Source organism: Microcaecilia unicolor, unplaced genomic scaffold (assembly GCF_901765095.1).
Source record: "Microcaecilia unicolor unplaced genomic scaffold, aMicUni1.1, whole genome shotgun sequence".
In the NCBI taxonomy this organism is placed as follows: domain Eukaryota; kingdom Metazoa; phylum Chordata; class Amphibia; order Gymnophiona; family Siphonopidae; genus Microcaecilia; species Microcaecilia unicolor.
In genome coordinates this window covers 108,869-127,635 of record NW_021963112.1, presented here as the reverse complement: position 1 = coordinate 127,635, position 18,767 = coordinate 108,869, and positions in this window count along the sequence as shown.

The following is an 18,767-nucleotide window of genomic DNA, read 5'->3' as shown; positions in this document are numbered from 1 at the left end:
AGATTCCTTTCCTGGTCGGTGACTCCAAACGTGGAACCTTGCATTATGTAGCTATAATTTGGGTTCCTCTTTCCCACATGCATTGCTTTGCACTTGCTCACATTAAATGTCATCTGCCATTTAGATACCCAGTCTCCCAGTCTCATAAGGTCCTCTTGTAATTTTTCACAATCCTCTCGCGATTTAACAACTTTGAATAACTTTGTGTTGTCAGCAAATTTAATTACCTCACTAATTACTCCCAATCTCTAGATCATTTATAAATATGTCAAAAAGCTGCTGTCCCAGCACAGACCCTGCGGAACCCCACTATCTACCCTTTTCCATTGTGAACTGATCATTTAACCCTTCTCTCTATTTTCTATCTTTTAACCAGTTTTTAATCCACAATAGGACACTACCTCCTATCCCAGGACTCTCCAATTTCCTCTGGAGTCTTTCATGAGGTATTCTGTCAAACACTTTTTGAAAATCCAGATACACAATATCGACCGGCTCACCTTTATCCACATGTTTGTTCACCCCTTCAAAGAAATGTAATAGATTGGTGAGGCAAGATTTCCCTTTACTAAATCCATGTTGGCTTTGTCTCATTAATTCATGCTTTTGCATATGCTCTGTAATTTTGTTCTTTCTAATAATCTCTACCATTTTGCCTGGCTCCGATGTCAGGCTCACCAGTCTATAATTTCTCAGATCTCCTCTGGAACCTTTTTTAAAAACCGGCGTTACATTAGCCACCTTCCATTCTTCTGGTACCATGCTTGATTATAGTCCCTCTCGGGTGTTACGGTCTAAAAATCAGGATTTACTGGTTGTTCCGTCATTTCATCAGGTGTGTTTTTGGAGGACCTTCGCAGCTGACTTTTTTTTTGGTTGCTGGCTCTCGTTTGTGGAACTTGTTACCCTTGGCTATGCGCCAATTGGTATCTGTTCCCCAGTTTAAGAAATTGTTGAAAACTTGTTTGTTTTCGAGGGCGTTTGGTTGATAGGTGGGGTTTGAGCTTTTAGAGTTTGTTACCTGTGGTATTATGTATTGTTTGTGTTTTTTTATGAGCGTTTTATTGTACCTCACCTAGATATTTGGATAGGTGTATTATAAATGTATTAAATAAATAAATAAAAAATGATGATCCTTCTGTTTCATTTTTTTCTCCATTTCTCTCGTCTGCCTTTTATGTAGTTGTGACTTGATTTTGTCCCTCCTTCTCACCACAATCCTCTGACTCCTCTTTCACGTACTTATCAATTTTCTACTTCCTACACTTTCCTCCAGGGCTGTGGAGTCGATGTCATGGAGCTGGAGTCAGCAGTGATTTGGGGTAGAATCGGAGTTGGTAAAAATGTACTGACTCCAACTCCAGCTTCTAAATAAAAATTGTATACTTTTCTAAGTTTCCTATTTTGTGCTTTTATTTAACTTTTTGTAAGCCACATTGTGCCTGCACGTGTGGGAAAATGTGGGATATAAGCAAACCATAAATAAATAAATAAATATATGGTAAATTTAACATTTTATATTTAGATATATATTTTTTGTCCTGGATCTAAAGTACTGGTAAATAGATCCAGAACATTAAACTCTAATATCAGTAGGAGTCACAGTCGGAGTCAAACGGTAGAAAAATAGAGTAGTCGGAGTTGAAGGTTTGGTGTATCGACTCCACAGCCCTGCGTTCTTCCCTTCCCCTCCCATTCCCACCCCTCTCTCATTCCTTTCCTAGCCTCCTATTCCCTACATTTCACTCACTTTCCAGTTCCCCATTTCCATCCTCTGTATTCATCACCTCCCTAGCTTCATCTCTACCTGTCATCTCCTCACCAAATCCTGCTCCTTTCATGCCCTCAGCCCTCTTCACCCTCAATTCCTTTCTTATATCTTATCCCCTTATTCAGGCTCCCATTCCCGCCCTCTCTCACCTATATCACCATCTTTTATCCCTCACACTCTGCAGCCCTCTGTCTTTTTCCCCTTTTCCCAGCAGCCACTGTCCTTACCTCTTCTCACATATTTCCTTCTCCAGCACTCACTCATTTTCTTCTCCAATATTTTTCAACCCTATCTTTCTTCCACCTTAACCCCAGCATCCATCTCTGAACCCCTACATCTTCACCTTCCCTCCCCAACAATCAGTCCTTCTCCTCCTCCCATCCCCTGTATCAGGCTCATATCCAAGCCCCATCTTCCAGCTGCCTCCTTGTCACCCCTCAGCCCAGTTTTCCCATCTTCAGCATCAGACTAATTTCTTCATGCACCTTCTGCTACCTCTCACTGCAGATAAGGGAGCTTTCTTCACTTAGGGTTACCATATGGCTCCAGAAAAAGGAGGACGGATTGAGCCAGCCGGGTTTTACTTCCATTGATTTCCATTGAAAGCAATGGAAGTAAAACCCGGCTGGCTCAATTACTTCCATTGAAAGCAATGGAAGTAAAACCCGGCTGGCTCAATCCGTCCTCCTTTTTCTGGAGCCATATGGTAACCTTTGGCCACCGGCACCACACAGGTGTTGAAAGTAGAGAATGAGTACTTCCTATATTGCACATGAAACAGGAAGTAGATTCTCTCTGCTCTGAGCAGCTGGAGTGAAGAAAAAGCTCACTGTTCTGAAGTTCATTTAGTGGCACAGACCAGGCTGGTAGCAGAAAGGAGCAGCTGGCACCGGTTTCGGTGGGGCGGGGGATGCCAGGGTGTAGTCGAGGGGAGAATCCATGTGCCACCCCTTCTTCCCCCCCCCCCAGTTCAGAGATGCCAAAGGTCGCCCATCCCAAAGAGTGAGATACACCACCACAATGACTGATATTTTCTAGTGGTGCATCTGGGGTATAAATTTGGAAACATATACATGCTTTCAAAATACTGCAGAAACTCTATGGCAATGAGCCTCAACCTTTATAAGTTAGGACCCACCAGATGGACGATGCTCGTATATGTGACACACTCAGGGCCGGTCCTAGGGTCTCTGGCGCCCCCCAGCAGACTATGAGTTGGTGCCCCCCCCAATCTCCTTTCTCTCTTCTCCCACCCTGCCCCTGTCCAGCGATCTCCTTCGCCCCATCCCCCGCCATACCGCACCACCCTTGGTACTTTAAATCTTTAATTTACCTCCGTTCCAGCAGCCACGTCATTTGAAAACCCTGCCCTGTCTCTAGCCTTCCTTCCCTTCGTGAGTTTGTTCCCTCAGAGTCCCGCCCTCAAGGAAATTACATCAGAAGGCGGGACTGCAGAACGAACTAACGAAGGGAAGGACGGCTAGAGACAGGGCAGGGCTTTCAAATGACGTGGCTGCTGGAACGGAGGTAAATTAAAGATTTAAAGTACCAAGGGCGGCGCGGTATGGCAGCGCCCTTGAAGGCAGGCACCCCTCTGCGGTGCTTACCCCGCTTACCGGGTTTTGACCGGCCCTGGACACACTGCATATACAACCCTCATGACCCTTTGGTCCGACACAACATAGCAGTTCTTATGAGTTAAATGTAAACATGCAATAGAAAAAAAACATTCTGATTATCATGTTATCTGAGCAACAGAAACATAAATCTCTCTACTAGGCACATTGTGAAATACAGAATCTGAAGAAAATCCAAACTCAATATAAATTTAGCCAACATGTCATACAACAGTAGCACTAATGCTATGATTCAAACAGCAAGAACCCTACCTATTACTCCTGGGGGAATTCAGTGCAAAATTAAAAATTCTGCACAAAAGTTTTGGAAATTCTGTGCACAAAATTCTGCAATTTGTTTTATGCAGAATTTCCAAATTATAAGGCCTAACCACTCCCCCAGCTTCTTCCTTCACCAATAATATTGCTCTCCAGGTTCCACTCTGTGCAGCTCTTGCTCTCTCTCACTCCAACTTAGCTTCAGGTTCTACCCCCCCCCCCCCCCATCAGAGGCGTAGCCAGGTTTTGACATCAGGAGGAGCAGACTTTTATAAAATAGGCACCGGTTGGTGTCAGGTAGACAGCAGTGCCTGTGTTGTTTTCAGGTGTAGTGGCTGTGGCGGGTAATGATTAATACAGGCTGTCTCTGTTGTGTCCTGCCTATAAGGAAACAAGAAGTTACATCAGGAGATAGGACACAGAAGAGATCCTTGGACTGGCTAGAGCAGGCAACCTGTCTTCTTAACTACAAGTAAAAATATTAAAATTGTGACCATCACCTCAGGAACAGCACATACACTTCTTCCAGTGCTGGACACTTTGTTTAAATCAGATGGGCTCTACAGGATGTGGAGACCACTAGCCTTGAGCTTTTTTGTTTTGTGTGACAAGGGCCACCAAAGGCGCCCCTTGCCCCACAGCCTACTTTCAAACAGGGCCAGACACTTTGTGAAATAACACAAAACTCTGCAAAATGACACCCAAAACCTATACTGAAAACTTGCAACACCATAATAGCCCCTAAACCACCTATGAAAACACGGTGCTACAAATATTACACTGGGCCCTAGAGTAGTGTTTTCCCTAGGTGGTTCTGGATTACCCCCTTGCCATTCAGGTTTTCAGGCTATCCACAATTAATCTGCATGTAATGGAGGCAGTTTATGCAAATCAATTTCATGCATATTTACTGTGGATAGCCTGAAAACCTGTCTGGCAAGGGGGTACTCTAGGTCCAACTTATGAAACACTGCCCTAGAATACCAAGCATACCACACCATAACAGCTCTAACCCACCAATGTAAAGATAGTGCTATATATATTACACTGGATTCTAGAGCACCAATATACCTACTAGAGCACCAATATACCTACTGTTGGGAAACTGGAACAAGCTGCACTGTTACACATTCCTACATAGACACTACATGCTAGCAGAATCCTTCATGTCAGTTACACATGCAGAACATGGACAGATCCTCATCTCATCTAATACAGAATAGGGAGCCACAAAAGTTGAAATAGAGACCTCCTCCACTCTGCCCAAGAAAGCCAGACTCAGTGCAATACTGGTAAAAGAGAAACAGAATGAATTTTCTCCTGTACTTTGCAAAATAAAACTAGAAAAAAGAAAAAAAAATGTACATTTTACAAAGCAGGTACATCTCAGTCCTTACAAAGTATTACATAAAAATATATATTTTTTCTTTTCTACCTTTGTTGTCTGGGAATTTAATTTTCTAATTGGGCTGGTCCCAGTCTTTTTTTTTTTCCATGTTCCATGAGTCAGTCGTTACGCTAACTGCTGTTACCACATCCTCCGGCAAAGAGTTGCAGAGCTGGTGTTATAAAGATGAAATATACTGAATTTAAATGGAAGCAAAATTAAATTAAACTCTCCTTTCATTGGGGCATATGGAAACACATCTTAACTTCATCTGTTTTGTAGAAGTTTACATTGTAGATACACAAATGGATTATTCCGTTTTGAGGCATGTTTCAGGGACAACTGGTTTTCTAAGTCAAAATAAAAATAAATATTTTGTTTCATGCAGATTTCTTCTGGTTTAACATAACTAAACAGGCTATAAGCCACTAATGCAGTCCATTGGTTTTCTTATATTTTGTTCCTGTGATGACATATACTGTGCCAAAAATGAAAACTCTTCTCTCTGTCTGGTCAGTAATAAAAGGAGCTCATTGCAAACACTATCAGCCTTAAAAGGTTGTTTAGTTGCTGTACATGAGGAATTGTGATCCTATATAATAATTCTCACCTCCAACGTTCTAATGTGCCTGGGACCATGGCTCCCTTGGAGGTGGTCTGCTAGGCAGCTTAGAATGCACTGAGGTCAGAATGCACTGAGGTCAGTGATGTCACTGACAGCTGATTCCAAGGCAAGGGGAGGAGTAGGGAAACACGCTCCGCGTGTTTCCCTACTCCTCCCCCTGCCTACCAATCAGCTCTCAGTGCCCCCCCTCAGCGCATCACCCAAGCCCCTCCGCCCCGGCGCAGCACCCAAGCCCCTACCCCCCTCGACACATCACCCAAGACCCTCCCCCCCCCCAGTGCATCACCAAAGCCCCTACCCCCCCTCTCGGGCACATCAACTCCCTCGCCACCCGCAGCCGCCAATACTAATGCTGTCCGGCCGCTGCTGCTTCTCCTGTGGAGCAGCAGCAGCCGGTACAAAAAGAAAAAAGCAAAAAAAAGATTTTTAACCTGAAACGCGGCTCCGTAGCTCTGTAGACAGCCATCTGGCATTGGCTGTCGTCACTGCAGCCGCTCCTCCTCTCCCCTCCACGTTACTGCCCCTGCAGGAAGACCCCGGAGGAGCGCAGCAACGTCAGAGGGGGTGATGCGCTGGGGGGGGTAGGGGCTTGGGTGATGCGCCGAGGGGGGAGGGGAGGGTCGCTGGACATGGGTGGCTGCAGGGGGAGAGGAGGGTCGCTGGACATGGATGGCTGCAGGGGGGGCAGGGAAGAGGGAGGTGGGGAGGGGGTCCTGAGACCAGATGGGTGGCTGCAGGGGGGGGCAGGGGAGACAGGAGGGACGCTGCGGGGGGGTATTACCTTGCTAGCGCCCGTTTCATTGCCTACGGAAACGGGCCTTTTATACTAGTATTGAATAAATAAGTATACAACTGTATCCCTAGTCATGTATCCAGAGTTTATATAGAGTCAGTTAATCGTTTAACGTATTAGTGGAACATAACCACAGAGGCATGGTCTGGTCGCATTTTCACTATGGTAATACTAGAGCCCAACTAAGGAACAGGTTAGTCTTCACTGAACCAAACTTGCTTTCCTTGTGCCATCACCACAGAATTCAGTTATATCATGGGAGCAAGTACATTGACATGTCTGAAACATTTGACAAAGTTGAGATTAGCATATATTTTTTTTTATTTATTTTTGTTACATTTGTACCCCGTGCTTTCCCACTCATGGCAGGCTCAATGCAGCAGGCAACGGAGGGTTAAGTGACTTGCCCAGAGTCACGAGGAGCTGCCTGTGCCAGGAATCGAACTCAGTTCCTCAGGACCAAAGTCCACCACCCTAACCACTAGGCCACTCCTCCACTGGGATTTAAAAGTCTGTCCTTTAGTGATGCTGCTTGTTCAGAAATCATAGCCATAAGTATAGACAGTTATTCAAATATCACATGCACACACCAGAACAGGCATCCATACACACACTGCAAAACAACTTCTACAGAGTACATCCCAAACTTTTTATTTTCTTATTTCCATCTTCCAAAATTCTAGACAGCAGATGTACAGATCAGCAGGACCCAAAGGAGGTCCAAAACAAGTAAAGTCAGAAACAACAGTTTATACCTAATTGTTCAACCACCCTTAGGATTCATTCACCTTTGGATTTAAAAAAGCAAAACCATGTGCATATAAGGACTAAATAAACGAATGTAAACACAAATTTAAAGCAAATGCCCTTGATATGTAATACTTAGTAGCAATAATTAAACAATGATCAAATAAAAATGCTGCCAATGATTAAAATGAAAAACATGAATAGAGCAGCTCCTCCTAGATTTGCTTGCTTCGAGTGTAATGGCTGTGCGGAGCGGAGGAAAGGGAGAGAGACTGTAGAAGCAAAAGGTAAAAGACGGATACAGCAGTGGCTTGCCTTTCAATGTTTTCAGTTCGACCTCCTTGTTCGCGTCGTTGCCTTGCCTCCCCAACTTGGCTGCAACAAAAATGAAGCCGCGTGCGGGGCCATAGTCCTATGCGCGCCACTGGTGCCTTGCCTCTGCCGGTTTCCTTCCTCCGCTCCCTCCTTCCAAACATGAAGTTACATCTTGGGGGTGGGGCCGAGGAGGGAAACTGGCAGAGAGGCGGCACAGTAGTGCGCATAGGGCTATCAGCGAACAGCTTAATTTTGTTGCAGCCAACTTAAATTCCAAGTCAGTTGGGGAGGCAGCGGATTGAGTGAGGGGCAGGGAAGGGATGCTTGTGGTTCCTCCAGGCTGCCACAGACGCAAAAGGCAGCGGCTGGGAGGAAAAGTTAATACAGCACGAGGTGGCAGGAGCCTTTGGTGCAAAGGCGCCATTTTTTTTTTTTTAAAGATTGTTTGGGGGAGCGACTGCTCCTCCTGTGCCCTACCTAGCTACGCCACTGACCTCCCCCAACCTAACTTAGTTTGAACATCCTTCCCTTCCCCCAGCTTCCTCTGCCCCCCCTAGTTCTTTCTCTCCCCTTAGCCCCCAACCCCTATTTTTCTGTTTTCTTACTCTCCTTGCTCCCGCCTTACTGTGTTTTCCTCCCAGATAATGTGGCATAAGCTAAAAACAAGCAGCTGTACATCAGACCACTTCCTGCTCTTCTACTGACCTGGGCTCATTGCTTATTTGAACCAAACAAGACTCTGTACAGAAGTTGGGCCCAGTCCAGCAGAGGAGGAAGAAGAAATGGTGTGATGCACAGCCGCTTGTTTTTTTCCTTATGCCACATGATCAAGGTAAGCTGGGTGGGGAGAGGGGATTTGTATGAGCAGAATATGGATATGTGCTGTGAGGGAAAGGGGATCAGAAACCTGACAAATTGTCTGCCTGCTGTTTTTTGTGTAGAATTTTGCAAGGCAAGTACAGAATTCTGCTCAAATTCTGCATTGTACAGTGGTGCAAAATTCCCCCCAGGATTAACTTATGAATAGGCAGCACTAAATATTACACTGTGTCCTAAAACACCAATACACCTACTACAGGTAAAACGGAACAGGTGGGACTGCTAAAAACAAAAACTAGATGCAAACATACCATAACTGAGTCAAACACAAAACACAGAGAAACCTTTATCAGAACAAGAGGTCACAAATTAGAAATAGAAGTATGAAGATAAAAATTAAACTGGGAATCCCAGGAAGTTAAGCTCAGCATGCAGTGCAACACTAGAGAAACAAACCAAATGCATTTCCCTTTTGTACTGAACACTATACATAGATATCTGCAGTGCACTTTTCCCAAAAAATAACATATTCCAGTTAATATATTCAAAATAAAACACTTTATTCTACCTTTGTTGTCTGGGCATTTTATTTTTCCATCGCATTGGTCCCACTTTCTCTCTTCTGCTTCCCTGTCTTCTGCTAATTCTGTTTCCAGTGGCCACTGTCCATTTGTTATTTCTCCTTTCTCCTCCTGTCTTGTTCCATTCCCTCACTACATCTATCTCTGAAATGTTGATCTTTCCCTTCAAGCTCTCTTCTCCATTTGTTTCTTTTCTGCCTCTATGTCCACTCAAAGTTTACCCTCTTACTCTGCTCCTTTTCACTTTTCATCTATCAACTTTCTTTCTCCTTCTCTCATCCCTTAGCTCTTACATTTCCCATCTCCCTCATTTCCCAGCCTCATAATCCCTTTTATCCTTCAGCTGTTCTCCATTACCACATTTCTACCCTCTGTACTCATCATCCTCCTCTCACTTGTCTCCTTGATAACCTTCCCTTGGCCTTCCCACATGAATCCATCATTCCATCTCCCCTCCATATCCCTTGCTTCAGCCTTGTAGCCCAGCATCTACTCCTTATCTCTTTCTTTCCCTACCCCACACACTTGAAGCCTTATCTCTCCCGTCCTCCCCTCCTCCAGAGTCCGACATCTCTCCCTTCCTCCCCTCCGACCGCCCATCTGAGTCTGATATCTCTCCTTCCCCTCTTCCACTCCCCTTCCCCAAGTCTGACCTCTTCTCTCTACCCTTTCTGCCTTCCCTTTCACCCAAGTCCATCTCTCCTCTCCCCCTTCTGCCCTCTCTTCTGTCTCACCAAGTCCATCTCTCCCTCATTCACCCTCTTCATCTTTCATGCTCCTGCCCACTCCACCCCAAGTCCATCTCTTCCACTCCTCCTTCTACCCTCCCTTCCACCCCAATCCATCTCTTCCTCTCTTCCTTTTGCCCTCCCTTCTACCCCAGTCCATTTCTCCCTCTCCTGCCCTCCCCAGTCCATCTCTTCCTCTCCTCCTTCTGCCCTCCCTTTAGTCCCCCCATTCATCTCTTCCTCTCTCCCTTCCTCTCCTCTGCCTTCCCCCAAGTCCATCTATTCCTCTCCATCCCCCTCCACCAAATCTAACATATTTCCTTCCCTCCCTTCCACCACCCCTCCCCAGGGTCTGACATCTCTCCCTCAGTTCCTTCCATCACCCTTACTTGGAATCTGACATCTGTCCCTCCCTTCTGCCCCCTCCTCAAGTCATTTCTTTTCTCTGCCCCTTCCCCTTCCCCCAAGTGTGACATTTCTCCCTCCCTTCCTCCTTTTTGCCTCCCAGTCCAAAATCTCTCCCTCCTTTCCCTCTACAAGTCTATTTCTCCCTATCTGCCTCCTATACTCTCTCTGTCTCACTCCTCTCCTCACTCCCTCTCTCCCTCCTGAGTGTGATATTTCTCCCTCCCTCCTTCCTTTCTGCCTCCAATTCAACATCTCTCCCTGCTTTCCCTCCACAAGTCCAATATTTCTCCCTCTCTGCCTCTTGCACGCTCTCTCTATCCCCTCTTCTCACTTCCTCTCCCCTTCTCCCAAGTGTGACATTTCTTTCTCAGTCCCTCCCTCCTTTCTGCCCCCCAGTCCATCATCTCTCCCTCCCCTCCACAAGTCCAACATTTCTCCCTCTCTGTCTCCTACATTCTCTCCTCTCTCTCTCTCCCCTGATCCAACTTCATTTGTGGTCCAAAAGCCGCCACCACCGGTAGCAGCCATTCACATATGCTTCCCTGCTACCAGCCCAAGCATCTCCTCTACATTGCAGCCCATCTGTGAGGAAACAGGAAGTTATGTCAGAGAAGGTGGGCCATGGTAGAAAGAATACATTGGAGCCAGCGGCAGTGTAGCGTATGTGAATGGCTGCCACCGGGGGATGGGGGGTGGAAGGTGAGATGCTGGCCTGGGGAGGGGGTCTGAAGAAAGAGATGGACTCACGGGGGGGGGGGGGGGTGGAAGCTGGCAAGCAGGCAGGCTGGTCAGCGGAAAGATGCCACTCCCTGAAAAATGCTGCCTGAGGCTTCCGCCTCAGTTGGCCTAATTATAGGGCCACCTCTGGGTACAGTTTAGGGAATGAAATACTTCTGTGCATGAAGGAGGAGCAGGACTTGGGGGGGTGATCATATGTGTTGAACTTAAGGTAGCCAAACGTGTAGTAAAAGCAATAACAAAAGCCAGAAGGTTGCTTGAGTGCATAGGGAGAGGAATGACCAGCAGGAAAAAGGTGATAATGCCTCTGTATAAGTCTCTGGTGTGAACTCATTTAGAGTAGTTCGTACAATTCTGGAGATTGTATCTTCAAAAAGATATAAACAGGATGGAGTCTGTCCAGAAGTCTTTATCATAAATCGTATGGGGATAGGGTTACCATATGTCCGGATTTACCTGGACATGTCCTCTTTTTGAGGACATGTCCGGGCGTCCGGACGGGTTTTGCCAGTCCGCCCGTTTGTCCGGATTTCTGGACAAACGGGGGGGGGGGGGGGGGGGGCGGGCGGGCGGCGGGCCTATCCTAGCCTCCCCTTCCCTTACTTACTATCTACTGCCCTGGTGGTCTACTGACCTCTTCGGGGCAGGAAAGAGCCCCCTCTTTCCTGCCGGAGCGCTGCCCTTGCCCTGCATCCTGTTGCTGTGACGGTCTCGGGATTCAAAATGGCTGCCAAGAGTTGAAGCGGCCTTGCGAGACTTCAACTCTCGGTGGCCATTTTGAATCCCGAGACTGTCACAGCAACAGGATGCAGGGTAAGGACAGAGCGCCGCGCAGGAAAGAGGGGGCTCTTTTCTGCCCCAAAGAGGTCACTAGACCACCAGGGCAGTAGATAGTAAGTAAGGGGAGGGGAGGGGAGGTGACCCGGGGGAGGGGAGGTGACAGGGGGGACAGGGGAGGGGAATATGTGACCCGGGGGGAGGGGAATATGTGACAGGGAGCGGGGCGAGGATGCGAAAGGGGCAGGGGCAGGACATGTGTCCTGTTTTTGAGAGGACAAAATATGGTAACCCTATATGGGGACATACTTAAAGATCTTACTATGTATACTTTGGAAGAAAGGGGAGAGAAGGGAGCTATGATAGAAACATTTAAATATCTACATGGCATAAATGCACAGGAGGCGAGTCTTTTTCAATTGAAAGGAAGCTCTGCATTGCAGGACCATTGGATGAAAGTGAAAGGGGCAGGGCCGCCGAGAAACTGAGCCGGGCCTGAGGCAAGGCCACCCCCTTGCTGCCGGCATCCCCCCAATCCCTACCACTGTCGCCTCCCTCTCCTGCTCCCAGGCCACCAGCGCTGCAATCCCCGGTCTCACCTGCCCGCCCTCAGCTCTGTCGATAGCCCCCCTCCATCCGCCACTGTGACCGGACCCCTGCATTCAAATCAGCAGCGCCTCACCTCCATATGAAGGCATCAGATCACCTCCCTTTGGGCCCTCCCTCATTGTGCCCTGCCCTGACGGAAACAGGAAGTGACAAGGGCGGGACACAGTGAGGGAAGGCCCGAAGAGAGGCGATCTGCCATCTTCACACGGAGGTGAGGCGCTGCCAATTTGAATGTAGGGGGCCCGGTCACAGTGGCAGACGGAGGGGGGCTATTGACGGAGCCGAGGGTGGGCAGGTGAGACTGGGACCTGCAGCGCCAGCAGCCTGGGAGCAGGAGAAAGAGAGACCCCGGCACCGGGCCCCCCTTGGAGGCCTTGGTCTGGGGAATTTTGTCCCCCCTGCCTCCCCCTCTCGGCAGCCCTGGAAAGGAGACAGACTCAGGAGTAACCTAACTACTTCACAGAAAGGGCGGTGAATGTATGGAACAGCCTCCAGATGGAGGTAGTGGAGACAAAGTTCCAAAGTGCAAATTTCAAAATGATGCAAACAGAACACTAAGGGGGGCTTTTACAAAGGTGCAGTAGGAGCATATGGGCATCTCTAGCATTTAGTGTATGCTTATTTTTAGCGTGAACCAAACATGATCAAAGCTCATCATGCTTTTTTTGGAGTCCACATGCACTTGTATGCATGCTGTTTAGAGTGTGACTGCTGCTCTGTGCAGGTTAGCCCTGATGTGTGCTTCATGTCTATCCTTTTGCCACTATGGATCCTCTGTATATTCTATGCTATTTTGAATGCCATTACTGCTTTTTATCTATCACTTCCTCCAGAAGAGCATTTTAGGCATCCGGCACTCTTTCTGTGAAAAAAAGTGCTTCCTGTTGTTGATCCTTCCAGCTGCACATCGTTATTCCTAGTTTTTTTGTGCACTGACAAAGTTTTCTCTCTTGTGCATTAATACCTTCCACATATTTAAATATCTCTTTCACCTCTCCCCTATCTATTTTTGCTTCTGTGGTATACATATTTAGGTATTTCATTCTTGTCTCTTGGATTTTAGAACTGCCTCCGTAGTTGCCCCATTTCAAAACAGTACTAAAATAGTACCAGTATACAAATAATTGGAGCCAATTATGCAACCAAGCCACACTAAAACCCCTTTGCTGCTTTCTGCATAATTGGCTCCAATTATTTGTATGCTGGTACTATTTTGTACTATTTTGAAATGTGGCAACTATGAGGACAGTTCTATAACTTGGTGTTTCCATATAGGTACCCAGAGGGTGTGCAGTAGGAGCCTATTCTATAACGGAACCTAGGCCTTAGGTTCCATTATAAAATACCAATGTAACTAATATCGATGCATGTAATATTTAGGTGCTTGCATCTACACCAGCCATAGAGCTGGCATAAGTTTAACCACCTAAATGCAGAGGTACTCATGTAACTTACAATATTCTGCAAGTTACGCAAGTAAATGGGAGCCCCACATGTCTTGCCAATGCTCTGCCTTTGTATACACCCCTCTTGCAAATACACACTACGTATTTTAAACAGCTATTTACAGAATAGCACTTTGATAGAATGTTTGCATTTTTGCATGTACGTGTGCAAAGATGCATATATATGCAATTAATTTAAAGATTTACGCATGCAATGTGCCATGCAAATGTGGTCACCTAGGTTAGAGAATTGTCCTGTACATGTATTATTGTTGCCACTTGCATGTGGAATTTGCAAAAGCACCACTTCCATGTATAATCACTGGCACTAATATGCGAAAGCTGCCAACTGATGCTGCCTCTTTTTCTGTATGCATAGTATTATGAAATTACTGCAATTGCTGTTCCCACTGGTTTGGGTTCAATGTGGCTTACATCAAACTTTTAAAGCAAATTTCAATAAGTGAAAATGCAAAACAATAATAGGTAAAACATCCAAGCAGTAAGATGACTCATTTTGAAAGAACAAATTAACTAAAAAAAATACCAATCACCAACAGTGGCGGGGAATTCACTAAATAAGGGGTCCTTTTACTAAGGTACACTGAAAACTGGCTTGCGGTAGTGTAGGCGCGGGTTTTGGGCGCGTGCCAATCCATTTTTCAGTGCGCCTGTGAAAAAGGCCTCTTTTTTTTTGCCGAAATTGGATGTCCGGCAAAATCAAAATTGCTGAGTCTCTATTTTGGGTCTGAGACCTTACCAGCAGCCATTGACCTAGCGCTAAAGAATCCGGGCGGTAATGACATATGTGCGTCAAATGCAACTTGGCGCGCATCCGTTACACGTGTCCGAAAATAAAAAATATTTTTCAGACGCGTGTATCGGATACTAACTAAAAATGAAATTACCGCAAGAGCCACGCGGTAGTCGGGTGGTAACTCCATTTTGGCGTGCGTTGGGCGTGCGTACACGCTTACACGTCTTAGTAAAAGGGGCCCTAAGAATGCTTTCAACAATTTATGTAATTTCAAGCAGTCAGTAATATATCTGAGTCACTTCAGTAGGGAATTCCATTTCTTAGTAGCTTGGTATGTGAAGCTGGTATCATGAATAGAGCTGTAATGAAGATTTTTACAACACAGAAAATGGAGAAGATAGTCTCTCGGCATTGGATGAGCAGTACGTAAAGGTAAATTCTAACAAGTATTGCATATAGTCAGGTAAAAGACCAAATAAAATTTGATAAACAAGTACACATAGTTTAAAGGTAACTCTTGGATTTATTGGAAACCAATGCAGTTTGATTAAAAGAGGAGATGACTTGTATGTGCCAGCCAGGGCCGCTGAGAGACTGATCCGGGCCCACGGCTGCTGCCCCCCCTGGGGCTGCTGCCCCCGCAATCCCTACCACTGTTGCCTCCCTCTCCTGCTCTCAGGCCGCCGACACTGCAGTCCCCAATCTCACCTGCCTGCCCTCGGCTCCGTCGATAGCCCCCCTCCATCCGCCACCGTGACCGGGCCCCCTGCATTCAAATTGGCAGCGCCTCAGTCACCTCCTTGTGAAAGCGGCAGATCACCTCCCTTCGGGCCTTCCCTCACTGTGTCCCGCCCTCGTCACTTCCTGTTTCTGCGAGGGCGGGGCACAGAGAGGGAAGGCCCGAAGGGAGGTGATCTTGCCGCTTTCACACGGAGGTGACTACTACTACTACTACTACTACTATTTAGCATTTCTATAGCGCTACAAGGCATACGCAGCGCTGCACAAACATAGAAGACAGTCCCTGCTCAAAGAGCTTACAATCTAATAGACAAAAATAAATAAAGTAAGCAAATCAAATCAATTAATGTGAACGGGAAGGAAGAGAGGAGGGTAGGTGGAGGCGAGTGGTTACAAGTGGTTACGAGTCAAAAGCAATGTTAAAGAGGTGGGCTTTCAGTCTAGATTTAAAGGTGGCCAAGGATGGGGCAAGACGTAGGGGCTCAGGAAGTTTATTCCAGGCGTAGGGTGCAGCGAGACAGAAGGCGCGAAGTCTGGAGTTGGCAGTAGTGGAGAAGGGAACAGATAAGAAGGATTTATCCATGGAGCGGAGTGCACGGGAAGGGGTGTAGGGAAGGACGAGTGTGGAGAGATACTGGGGAGCAGCAGAGTGAATACATTTATAGGTTAGTAGAAGAAGTTTGAACAGGATGCGAAAACGGATAGGGAGCCAGTGAAGGGTCTTGAGGAGAGGGGTAGTATGAGTAAAGCGACCCTGGCGGAAGATGAGACGGGCAGCAGAGTTTTGAACCGACTGGAGAGGGGAGAGGTGACTAAGTGGGAGGCCAGCAAGAAGCAGATTGCAGTAGTCTAAACGAGAGGTGACAAGGGTGTGGATGAGGGTTTTGGTAGAGTGCTCAGAAAGAAAGGGGCGGATTTTACGGATGTTGTAAAGAAAGAAACGACAGGTCTTGGCGGTCTGCTGGATATGAGCAGAGAAGGAGAGAGAAGAGTCAAAGATGACCCCAAGGTTTCGAGCTGAGGAGACAGGGAGAATGAGAGAGCCATCAACAGAAATAGAAAACGGGGGGAGCGGGGAGGTGGGTTTGGGGAGGAAAATGAGAAGCTCGGTTTTGGTCATATTTAATTTCAGGTGGCGTTGAGACATCCAGGCAGCAATGTCAGACAAGCACGCTGAAACTTTGGTTTGGATGCAAGGTGAGATATCAGGGGTAGAAAGGTAGATTTGGGAGTCATCAGCATAGAGATGGTAGGAAAAGCCATGGGATGAGATTAATGAACCAAGGGAAGAAGTGTAGATAGAAAAGAGGAGGGGACCAAGAACAGAACCCTGAGGTACGCCGACAGGCAGAGGGATAGAAGTAGAAGAGGATCCACCAGAGTGAACACTAAAAGTGCGGAGGGAGAGGTAGGAAGAGAACCAGGAAAGGACAGAGCCCTGGAATCCAAGTGAGGACAGGGTATCGAGAAGTATGCTGTGATCGACAGTGTCAAAAGCAGCGGAAAGATCAAGAAGAATGAGGATGGAATATTGACCTCTGGATTTAGCCAGTAATAGGTCATTGGAGACTTTAGTAAGCGCAGTTTCGGTTGAGTGGAGAGGGCGAAAACCAGATTGTAGTGGGTCAAGAATATCATGTGAGGAGAGAAAATCGAGGCAGTGGCGGTGAACAGCACGCTCAAGTAATTTGGAGAGAAAAGGAAGGAGAGAGATGGGTCGGTAATTAGAGGGACAAGTAGGGTCAAGTGAAGGCTTCTTAAGGAGAGGTGTGACCACAGCATGTTTAAAGGCAGCAGGGACAGTCGCAGTGGAAAGTGAGAGGTTGAGAATGTGACAGATAAAAGGAATAAGAGTAGGAGAGATGGCATTAAGAAGGTGGGTGGGAATGGGATCAGAGGAACAGGTGGTACATTTTGAGGAAGAAAGGAGAAGTGTAGAAGGTGACTGAGCTTTCACACCTCTCAGCGGCCCTGCTGCCAGCAAATATATATGCATCTGCTGGCATCTTTATATGCATTTTACAAAAGGTTCCATGTTCAATAGAGCCTTTTGAGAAATACTTGGAACTTTTTAATATCCTGATGTTCCATTTCCCATGTAGTGCTCCTATGCAAAATGAGGCTTGTTGTCTCTTCTGTAAATTGCTTGGCGCAGGGGACATATAATTAAGAAATGATCAAACTGTGATGATAAGTTTTGATTCTGCAAATTATTATTGCCTTCAGTATAATTCTACAGCCTGAAAAAAAAAACAACTCAGACTATCTCTGTCTTATGCTAAGTGCTGCTGAAAAAAATGGAAGCTTAAAGGAGCTGGGAAGATGTCATCTTTGCTGACTACAGTAAAACAGTGTATGTCAGCATGAGCAAACTCCAAAGCTATGATGGTGTTCTTGTGCTGTCCCAAAACAATTGGAGACATCTGTTGCAAAGCCACAACAACTGTGAGTCAAAACTTGGGCTCAATCCAAAGCTCACGTAACATGAAAAATATATGGTGCTGAAAAGGTGTGAGAAGTGATATGAGGCAATGAAGTTTCGGAGTAACTACAATCACTGTCATGAAACAAGTGTGGGCACAGACCTCCTTATCCCCCTACATTCTACAAGAAGCAGTTGACCACTGCGAGTAAGTGCGTAAAACTAATAGAGTCTTACTTTCTGGTAACATTCTTCCTTGAGGACCAATGGTTACAAACATTTAAATGTCTGCAAAAATACATTCTAATTGGGTTTTTATAAATTGTAGTCTTTATACTAAACTGTGAGCTTACTTTGGTGAATTTTTGGCCTTCAAGAATTATTTGATTTTACTTATAGGTCTTATTAGAACAATCTGCCAGGGGAAATCAAACTAGATGTTGACTAAGTTTTCTAAGAAGCTGAAAACATAGCTATTCCAAGATAAATAGATTAGGAAGAAATGGTCTGAATTTTCAGGCAGTTATAGGTTATAGTTATAGGTGCTGTTCTCTGATGTGTTAAGATATCTCTGTTTGCTATGACGGCTATCCTGCTTATTTTCGAACGAGAAGGGCAGCCATCTTCCGACACAAATCGGGAGATGGCCGGCCTTCTCCTAAAGCCAGCCAAATTGGTATAATCGAAAGCCGATTTTGACCAGCGTCAACTGCTTTCCGTCGCAGGGACGGACAAAGTTCAAGGGAGTGTGTCGGCAGGGTACCGAAGGTGGGACAGGGGCGTGGTTAAGAGATGATAATGGAAAAAAGAAGGCCGGATCTGATGAGCACTTGGCCGGCTTTACTTGGTCCATTTATTTTTAGGACCAAGCCTCAAAAAAGTGCCCCGACTAACCAGATGACCACCGGAGGGAATCGGGGATCACCTCCCCTTACTCCCCCAGTGGTCACCAACCCCCTCCCACCCAAAAAAAAATATATAAACATTTTTTTGCCAGCCTGTATGCCAGCCTCAAATGTCATACTCAGCTCCATCACAGCACTATGCAGGTCCCTGGAGCAGTTTTTAGTGGGTACTGCAGTGCACTTCAGGCAGGCGGGCCCAGGCCCATCCACCCCCACCTATTACACTTGTGGTGGTAAATGGGAGCCCTCCAAAACCCACTGTAACCACATGTAGGTGCCCCCACCCTTTACCCTTTAAGGGCTA